This window comes from Drosophila tropicalis, unplaced genomic scaffold (assembly GCF_018151085.1).
Source record: "Drosophila tropicalis isolate 14030-0801.00 unplaced genomic scaffold, ASM1815108v1 contig_393, whole genome shotgun sequence".
NCBI lineage: Eukaryota > Metazoa > Arthropoda > Insecta > Diptera > Drosophilidae > Drosophila > Drosophila tropicalis.
The window spans coordinates 1,940,132-1,950,640 of record NW_027172855.1 but is presented as its reverse complement, the minus strand read 5'-3'; the positions used below and the strand labels follow the sequence as shown (position 1 = coordinate 1,950,640).

The following is a 10,509-nucleotide window of genomic DNA, read 5'->3' as shown; positions in this document are numbered from 1 at the left end:
CAGACCCACACACACATACATACACACGAAAACAAGATTTAGGCACACACCCACTCGCACACTTGTCGCTCATTAATAAAAGTTTGCAGAGCTGTTCCACTCCTCGATGTCCATTATTTTTGCAGGTATAGAGACATTGACCAGCCAGGACCAAAAAAAAAAAAAGGGACACCCACGCTTTAGTTATGTTAATGCTAAGGCCTAACGCTCAACTGTAAACATTCCAGGCTGGCGGAGACAGAGACGAGCTTTCACTCAAGCCCAAGCACACAGGACACACACACACAATGTGAGCCCAAACGAATGAAATCGAATAGCACGAAGTGTAACAGAAACGAACCAAGCGAATCCTTGTCGTCGTGCTGTTGAGCTAAAGCTGAGTTCAAATGCTGCGTGGTCCATGGCCGTGTGAAAAGCTGCGTTGAGCGCATTAAGTCGTTAGGGTACAACCAGATAGGACGCACTTTTTCCGCAGACCAGTTTCTTGCGATTTTGCCTGGCTTTGGCGTGTGTGTACCGTAAAGTTCTCACCATCTCGACAAACAAAAATAGGAAAAGGGAGAGAAAAACACTATTTTGTGTAAAGAAAAAAGAGAAAAAAAAAAACAGGAATACAAAACATACAAATCAAATTTATACAAATCAAAGTTATCGGATGTAAAGCTATCAACAACCATTCATCAACTTTAAAATCGTGCGCGTTCGTCGTCGTTATCGAAACTTTAATTTTGCCTTCTTCTTTTTTTTGGCATCTACCGCGCGCGATTTGTGTATGTGTTTTGCTCTTTTCCCCTCCCCAACTCCCAGCTCCAAGTGCTCCACTCGTTGTGTCTGCCTGTGCGTGTGTGTGTGTATCAGTGTGTGTGTGCGTGCGTGCGTGTTTGTGTGAGTGTGGGAGTGTGTCTGTGTACATATCCTTAAAAAACTTCAAAACGTAAATGTGTCTGTGTTTTCACAATAACAAAACATAAAATTCTAAAATTCTAAACACAAAGCACGTGAATTAAAAATCGAGAAAAAAAAATGAAAATAAGTTTTTATAAAAGTAAAACCCACTAAAATAAAACAAAAAACGCAAATTGTTTGATTAACCAATCCCAAAGGTAAACACATCACCTATATACACACCGTATACATAACACCAATACACATACCATCATACACATACATTCTTAATATGAAAATTGCTGAAAAATTGTTGCTCCACTACAAGTTCAAGCTCTGTTTGTTCGTTAAGTGCATGAATTCTTGTGGCTTTTCCATGATTTTCCATTTCCATTCCTTTGGGTGCAACAGCTTAAAATGAATTCCCCGATATCTATCCATATGTACGTTGGTGCCTTACCACTACATGCTTACTTATTTAACACATAAATTGTTGCGCTTTTGCTTAGCTAAAAAATCAGAGAGCAGACATAGCATATGAATGAAGTATCTTTTGTTTAACTACTTGTTAAAATTCAAATGTTTCCAATAACTAAAAATCTCCAAAAAGAAAGTATTGTGCAGGGCTTAACTACTTGACTCTTTTTAAAAAATAGCATAATTGATTTAACCAGCAAACAATCAATGAATTTTTTTTAATGAAAAATTTTAACTTATATGTTAAATTTTATATTATACATAGCTTTCTTAAACAAGTTTAGTTCGCTTTCTTTATATTTTTTTTATGTAGAAATAGAAATAGAAAAAAAGTGGCCAATTTGATTGACTAGAAATAGTTGTAGAGATTGAAACCTATTTGATTTTATGCCAACAGAAAATGTTAAGTGCGGAGCTATGAAAGTTTTTTCCCGCGGGTTTTGTTTCCGTCTTTTAGAAAAAGCTTTGAGTTCTTATTCGTCCTGCATGTCAAATAACGGTATACTAAGGGAACCTTATCGTTAGTACATATAATGCATTTCTGCAGTGACAGCAAATACAGTTTGAATGTTTTCAATGTTTGATGGCAGCAATTTAGATATCTTTCAAAAGGTTTCTGCATATTTTTTCTGAATTTGTAAAAATTAAGTTATATATATTCGCTTTTGAGTAGTAAGTTGATTATATTAGCTTTTGCGCGGGTAATAATAATTTAAAGCAAGAGAGAAAGTATTTGCAAGGCAAACATTTTGTTCTCATTCCAAAATATGAATATTCTTCAAGTTTACTTTTGATTGAAAAAATGTTTCACATATAAAGGATTTTCAGGGATTTTTGTAGGAAATAAAAAACTCTACTTTTTACATTTAGATCAAAATCATAAATTGCATAAATTAGATCGTTAAATTTTAAATTGCAAATGAAAACAAATTTAGTAAAATCTAACTAAACAAAACATATTGAAGACAAGTCATTATATTTCTCTTAAATATTATTAAGTTTTTTGCATACAATGTAAAAATATTTGCTCTTAATTTGGAAAATTTTAAGTCATTGTAAAACTTCCGAGTGTAAAAGAAAAGATAAAAAGGCATTGTAAAAAGTCTAGGCTTTTAAATGTAAATAAGAATATTAAATTCATAAAAATTCCACAGAATTGAAATTATTTTTCGCAAAAATAAGCTGCATGCAGAATTCCATTTAAATTTTCTTGAAAAGCTTATTAGTTAAATGAAATCGTATAAAGTGATTAAATAAACTCAGAATTTTTCTTAATGTTCCACAACGCATAATATTAGAGTTTAAATTTTTAAATTTTATGATCACAAGACGAAAAGCCAAATTCACAAATAGTTTTTTGTATGTATTTTTGTATGCTTTATTTTGGCATTTGTGCAATGTAAGGACTTTTATTTACAAGCGTCTAAAGTAAATTCTTGAATTTCAAATCAAATGTTCTACACCTTTCACCTTTGACATTGATCCGATTTAGCAATTGGTAAAATGTAAATTCAACTCAAAGACAACATAAATAGTTCTGAAATAACAATTTACCATGACGAAGTTTAATTACTCTTTTAGCTTCAGCTTTCAAGCTAGGAAAGATAATAAATTTTATGTTTCGGAGACCTCGATGCTAGTGATTCTTTTCCTTTAGTAATTATTTATAATATTCAAGTTTAAAAAAATTAACAAAAAAACAAAATATTGATATGGCTGATTCGAAAATGTTGAAGATGCTTGATTTTTCCCCAAGTTTTTAGTTTATTTTATTCTATGGAAAGGGCGTTCAATATAGTTCTCACCCAGCCTGGATTGGCAAGGCAATACTTTTTTGCTAGTGAATTTTGTTTATTTGGCTGATAAACTGTTGCTTCCTGATATTTATCGCAAACAAATCAAAGAGAAAATTTCCATGTTGGTGGCCCTGTTTTTTTTTGTGTTTTTCTGGCAAAATGCCCAAGTAACGAAGGAAATGAAAGAAAATTCAAGTGAATGTTTTGACATTATAATTTGGTTTATATAGATATTCGTTTCTGGTGCTCTCCGTCTTTCTCTTTGTCTCTCACTCTTATTAAAAGCGCATTTTTGTATGGATATTTCTTTTGGGTTTCTCATTAAATTGTTTTGTGGTTCTTTCTTTCACTTTTTTTTGTTTGTGTGTTTTGGGTTGCTGCTGTTGCGATAATTAAAATTGAATTATACTCGACTTAAATTGCAATTTCATTGTGCTGAGATTTTCAATGCAATCTCTCTCATATAAATTGCAGTTTTGTGGTCATCATTGAATCGCCTCTGGGACCGCCCTCAACACACTCCGCCTTCTTGCTTGTATGCAATTAACTTTTGCACTGCTATCAATCAGACCCAAAAACTCCTGTGCAAAAAACAAAAAAAACAAAAAAACAAAAACTTTTCTTTTAGTCATTTCCTTAGTTCTCTTCCCATGGCTGTTTGTCTTCACTTGCCTCCTTATCATTCAATTTGGTAAAAGACAGCAAAAAAAAAAAAAAAAAAAAAAAAATGATGGAAAAACGGGAAGGAAGCAAAGTTTTGTGCCAACTAACAACTGGCAAAGGCAGCAAAAACAACCAGAAAGCGTCGTGTCTAAGTGGGCGTAAGTGCTCATGTGTGTGTGTGTGTGTGTGTATAATTTTTGGTTCACACATATATGTACGTCTGTGGCTGAGTCTTCTGCATCTGAGTGTGTGTGTTTGTGGGTGTGTGTGTGTGCAGTGTAGTGTTGAGTGCCAAGTTGTGTACACACGCAGATTTTTCATCAATCATTTTGCTTGACTACGCCTAGTTCACATTTTAGGTCTTGTTGTTTAAAAATGGGCCGCCCATATCTATTAGAGGGGACAAAGAGGCCAAGAATACGAATAGAAAGATAGAGAGAGAGAGAGAGAAAAAATTACTGAGAAAACTAGAGAAAATTGAGTCCATTATGGGACTAAAAGCAGAGAAGAGAAAAGTTGTTTCTAGTCCTGCTTTAAATTTTGAAGGAAAAAAATTGCAAAAATTTTAACCACGATACATTTTTAGTTGCCCTGATTAGTTCCACAACAGTTTACATTTAAAACTAATGGAAAACAATAGAACAGTATGAAAATCAAATGTTACAAAATTTGTGAAAATATACATAATTTTTTTTAAGCAATACACCATATAAAAAAGGTTAACCACATGATGAAATATAAAGAAAAGAACGTCTTAAAAAATATATCGACAAATCTATTCATAGAATTAAATTTGTAGAAATTATCTCAAGTACATGTTAGAAGCAGAAATGTCTAAATTTATCGGCGGAATACCAAAGAGGATACAATATTCTATTAGCAAAGGAAGTTAGGAATATTTTTTAACTTTATGAATTAAAGAATTAACATTTTCTTTGCTACTTTTTGACCGAAAATTATTTATGATAACTGTGCAATGCATCCAATGGAAAAGAAATTATGAAAACTTTTCTATTTGTCAGATTAAACTTACATAGTTTAAATTTGCATTAATGTAAATACTATTATCACTTTCAAAGATTATCTATACATATTGAGTTTCAGATGTTAAGTGACCAAAACTGAAATTCGTCGTCGTTGTCGACTTCTTAATAAAGTTGTGTCTTTAAAAAAAAAAAACAATGTATTCAAAACTACTCATAGATACTTTATAAAGTAATCAAGGCTTTTTTCCATTCAACTGTCGTGTCATATATCAAAGCCAAACGTTTTCAGGACGAGAGTGGTACAACTTCTATTGCAAATATTCTCATGACATGTGTAAAAAAAACACAATAACTATTTAAATTATATGTGGTATTTATTTATATTCCGGTTTCGTTATTGGCATTGATGTTAGTGTTACAATTAAAGATTATGGCTTTGAGAAAATAAACGGACTGTAGGTCTGTCCCGAAACGTGTGCTCGCTATCGTTGCAAACTTAGAAGTCAGTGTGACCGTCTTTTATTATTATATGCTGGCTTAGCACTACGAACTGGCTTTAGAAACGATGACCGCTTCTGGTTCTTTTATTGTCTATCGGTGCCTGATCACCGGTTCCTACATTCGGCCTTCCTGACGTTTCATTCGACTCGAATGAAGTTTCCCAAGGTTTCATGAACTCGGCCACAGTGGATGTTTTAGTTGGTCCTTCCGTATCTCCTATTTTTTCAACCTCATATCTTCCATGTTTCTGGACTGATACGACCTTGTACGGACCGAAGTATTTTCCTTTAAGCTTAAGACCTACCCCGTACTGTGTCCGCTTTATCGCTACTAAATCGTTAGGCCTATATATCCTTTCGATCTTCCGTTTTGCATCAAAGGACTTTCGATTTTCGTCCTGTAGGACTTTAATATTTTCAATCGCCCTATCTCGGATCTCTTTTCGTTCCTCATCCAACTCGTTCACTATGCATCCTAAAATACGCTCTCTTAGCTCTGCATCTTCAGGAACTCTCATATCTAAACCTGTTAGTATCTTAAACGAACTCACTTTGGTGCTTCTTGGCTCAGTGTTGTTTATCAGTTGTTGTACCTTGCCTACATGCTTATACCAGGTTGCTGGGCTTTCCAAACTCAATTTCGTTAACATGGGTACAATGATCTTGTGCATTCTTTCGACCTGCCCGTTTCCCCGCGGAACACCAGTTGTAATTAATAAATGTTGTATGTTATTGTCCTTACAATACTGTTCAAACAAATGTGACGTAAACGCCGTTCCCCTATCGGTCACTACTCTCACTGGGTTACCGAATATATTTGCTTGTTTTCCAAATGATTTACGACTTGGTCTGCCCCGGTACTTCGGGTAGGATATAACCATACGAACTTACTGAAACCATCAACAACTACTAACAAATGATTGTACCTCTTCTTAGTGAGGTCCATCGGCCCCACATGGTCAATATGAAACGTAACTAGCGGCTGATCTCCCTTATCAATCGCTGTCAGATACCCTTCTTTTCTACCCATTTTCGCATTTGTTATTATACACTGTACGCAACTCTCAACTATTCGTGTAACTTTTCCTTTCAATTTTCGAATGAAGTATGATTTTTCGACCAATAACTGTGTTTTCTTTGCTGAGAAATGTCCTTGTTTATGGGCAAGTAAGATGATTTCATTCTCCATCTGCTCGGGTACTACGATCAACTGCTTATTGGCATCTTTGAACAAGACCTCATTCAAAATATAGAAATCCTCATACACGCCCTTTTCAACTAGACTTCTTACAGCATTTGTCCAATCATCAACCAATTGAGCTTCTTTCAGACGATGAATAATACTATCCGATATTGAATAACAGGCGACTCGACTCAAAGCATCTACATGCCTGTGCTTCACTTGAACCATATGCCTTACTTTCAAATCTGTTTGCTGCCTTGTATGAATCACGTCCCTTCTTATAAACTTCGATTTGAAACTTTAACTCTGAAATATTACGAGCTTGGAATAACATCATTTTGTTAGTTTTTGTATCCGGAATACCTTTAACGAAGTACTCTATCAGACTCTCCTCATCTACGTCTACCGGCTTCGCAATTTCCATCAATGCATATAAATATTCATTTAGAGTTTCGCCTTTCTTCTGTTGGCGCTGATTCAACTTCTTATGGACTGCAGCTGAAGATATTCTTACACTAAACTCAGCACGAAGAGCTGTTTTCAAGGATCTCCAGTTTTTAATATTTCTCTGACTTCTTATGAAAGATTTTGCCGCCCCACACAATAACTGTTTTCCATACACAAATAACTGTAATTCATTCCACTGTACCGTGGCTGCACATTCTTCTAGTTCTTCAATCCATTGAGCAATGTTAGGAATATCTGAACCAGAATACTGTGACACGCTGTCCTCAACATCTTTCAAAGTAAACCATGATCTCTCGGGTCTAACTACGTTTCCCGCTGCAATCTCTAGTTCCCCATTCGCTGTTATAACTGACTGATCGTCTGATTCCTCATCTTCCTCCTGCAAACCATAATAGGTGAGTAACCTATTCTGCAAATCCCGTTTCCTGCCAGTCGTAGGGAGCCCTAGTTCGGATAATTTCGATCGCAAAGCCACCACGCTTAGAGCCAGAATCTCTGCAAGCTCCATCTCAAACTTAAAATTACGTACAATTCTTCTTATACTATGTGAGTATTATTTTCTAGCTTTGAAAATTGTTATCAGTTTTCGCTAGTTCTGAATAACATACGCTTTTCCCGTCTTTCGTTGGTCCCACGTCGCTCTGCTTTGTCGTCGTCTTCTATTGATCGATGTTATTCGTCTTATCGCCAAATTCCATCCGAAATCCCCTCTTAGCAACAATACTGCAGTTTCTCGCCAACCTTCGAGTTGTTGCCACTGCCAAAACTTTCTCACGCCGCCGTCACCAGATTTTGTCCACCGCCACCACTAACGCAGTTCACTCCTAGAACTCAACGCTAGTTTCTGTAGACTTCAAGTTTCGTTGCGTCCAGCCTTGGCTAACCGCTGTACACTTCTGCAACAGTTAACAAAGCCTCGAAACGTTATTACCACCAACACTGGTAAACTACTGTACACTTCTCCAGCAATTTACACAGCCTCCGTTGTGGCAGCCTTGTATCGATTTTGCAACCTTTAATCAATCTTGCAACCGGAATCGTTGTAGCCACAATCCTCTCTAGCGCCGTACACTTCTCCAGCGCTCTCTATTGTGCCCTTCGATCCGTTCCTGCCTTGCCTTTTGATTGTTGGTATATCCCAATGGTACCTTCTTCGGCCAAACCTCACAAATATTTCGTCACGTGCTGCGAAAATTCCAGAACCACCTTTCTGATCAGCTTTCTCACTCCTTCTGCAGTTTCCTTATGTCAGCGTCACTTGCTGTCTCCCTCGTCGGCCAAGTTTTCTAGTTCTTGTTGCTCGCCGATACCGCGCTTTTACTGCAGCTATCTCTCTTCCTCTCACGTGAACGTTTCTTCGAGGCAGCGTCACTTGCTGTCTCCCTCTTTCTTAGAATTTTACAAGTTTTAACGAATTTGTAAAATTCAATAGCCAATATTAATTGTTTCACTTTTAAGCTGCCATCCCGGACGAGCCCCCAATTTGTGGTATTTATTTATATTCCGGTTTCGTTATTGGCATTGATGTTAGTGTTACAATTAAAGATTATGGCTTTGAGAAAATAAACGGACTGTAGGTCTGTCCCGAAACGTGTGCTCGCTATCGTTGCAAACTTAGAAGTCAGTGTGACCGTCTTTTATTATTATATGCTGGCTTAGCACTACGAACTGGCTTTAGAAACGATGACCGCTTCTGGTTCTTTTATTGTCTATCGGTGCCTGATCACCGGTTCCTACATATATAATTGTTTTTTTTTTTTTTGCGTTATTTATAATTTTTATATGGAATACAATGTGACAGTTCGGACCCGAGGTTAAGCATCCTCAGTTATTGTTTTACATCTTAAGAGACTACTTGGCTTAAGTGAAGAAGATATTTAGTCGTTATTCGTTTTGTAGACAGTGTAAAAGGATGTGAAGGATGTGACATTTGGTAAGTGGGCGTCAATGGTTGTGGCAGATGTCCAAAATGTGCGTTGTGGAAACGTTTCTGAACACATACATACATAGGTGACAGGTCGACCGTGCATAAAATTTTTGTGTTGGTGACATTGATAGGATCAATGCCAAAAGGAGCAAATTTATTGCATTTCTTTGTATTTCATTATAAAGCGTTACCTACCTTTTTCCAAATTGAGTTGAATTTTTATAATTCTTTTAGTTTATCAGACATTTCAAGTAGTTTATGGCGGTTGTTGTTTGTTTGTGTACCTGCTGTAATTTATGTAAGAGCCAATTGAGAAAATAAAGCCCCTTATGAATTGAAATACCCAAAAGCTTCGAATGTGATTGGTATATCTCTGATTTTTGTTTATCAGTTTTGTGTCTGTCATTCAAACGGACCAGACCAGAGACTGTATATATAAATAATATTTCTTCTGTTTAGGAAGTTATTGTCTTGTCCACTGATAAGCGACAGTGTAGACATCATAAAAAGAAGAAAACTTTTATGCATCTACCTTTCTCTAAATGCCAGGAACACAAATTGAAAGCAGATACACGCACACATACAGGCAAACATTGGCTTTCTCGCACACACACACACACACACACACACATATGCCAAATAGAGTCGTCGAAATTGCTCCACTTTATATGTATGTATATATGTATGTACATACATACAACAATACATAGCACGTTTCTGTATATCTGTCTGCTAACGAAATTCAAGCTACCCCTGCTCATCCTTCGGCAGCAAAAAACCTTGCCCTGCCCTCAGAGTCTCATCCCTTCGTGCTCATTCACAAGGCATGTCTGTGTATCCCTTGCACCAAAACACTTAAACATAAACACGTTGCCTCCCAGTCTGTCTCCCTGTCTGTCAGTCAGTGTGTGTATGCGTGACTGCGTAAGTGTATGTACGTGTGTGTGTGAACCATCCTATTCGTCCTTTTTCTTTCGTCTACGCACAATATGTTTCGTCTTTAACCCAGCCAAAAAAGCTTTGGCCAGCCTCTGCCTCTGTCTCAGTCTCAGCCTCAGCTTCAGTGTTAGCCTCAGTCTGAGCTCCTTCTTGCCTCCTTGTGGAAGTTTTAATGTGATTTTTCGTATTAATTTCGACATCGTCATCGTTCGTTCGTTTCGTCGTTCGTACGTTTTGCTTATTTCCTTTCCTTTTCTTTACTTTACTTTCTTTCTTTCGTATGCCATTTCTTGCCACATATATCCTTACGCACTTTTATTGCTTGCCCTACGTTCGTTTCTATTTTATTTTAACAGCATCTTCGTCGCCAAAGCATTGAATTTCTGTTGAGCTTGGCACTTTTTTCTTTTTTACCCCACTGACTTAACCTTTTCTCCCCTGGCCTATCCTATAATTTATACCACTTTCTTCGCCGTTTTTGCTTTGCTTTTCACTCACTGCTGTCTTTATGTGTGAACATTTTTGCTTACTCTTTCACGTTGGCATCTCCACATGAAAACGCGACTTTGTTGCACTAAACGTAAGTTGGCGATTTACAACTTTTCCATTTTCCGCTGCAACAAAAAACTCAACGTGAACTAGACACACATATCTGTTGTTCAAAAAGAATAAGCACAGAGTTGAA

At 36.5% G+C, this 10,509-nt stretch overlaps 1 protein-coding gene across 4 annotated transcripts in view; it reads left to right on the top strand.

Annotated features, from left to right (window-relative positions):
* Nucleotides 1-412: 412 nt before the first annotated feature.
* Nucleotides 413-10,509, top strand: part of nAChRalpha6 (nicotinic acetylcholine receptor alpha6) — a 119,537-nt gene continuing 109,440 nt past the window's right edge. For 2 of the 4 annotated variants that reach the window (XM_068284361.1, XM_068284362.1), the window contains exon 1: nucleotides 414-1,103. The gene's annotated coding sequence lies outside the window, so the exon portion shown is untranslated. Of the gene's footprint in view, nucleotides 1,104-10,509 lie in introns of all 4 variants that reach the window. The other 2 variants (XM_068284363.1, XR_011031714.1) reach the window with 2 other exon arrangements.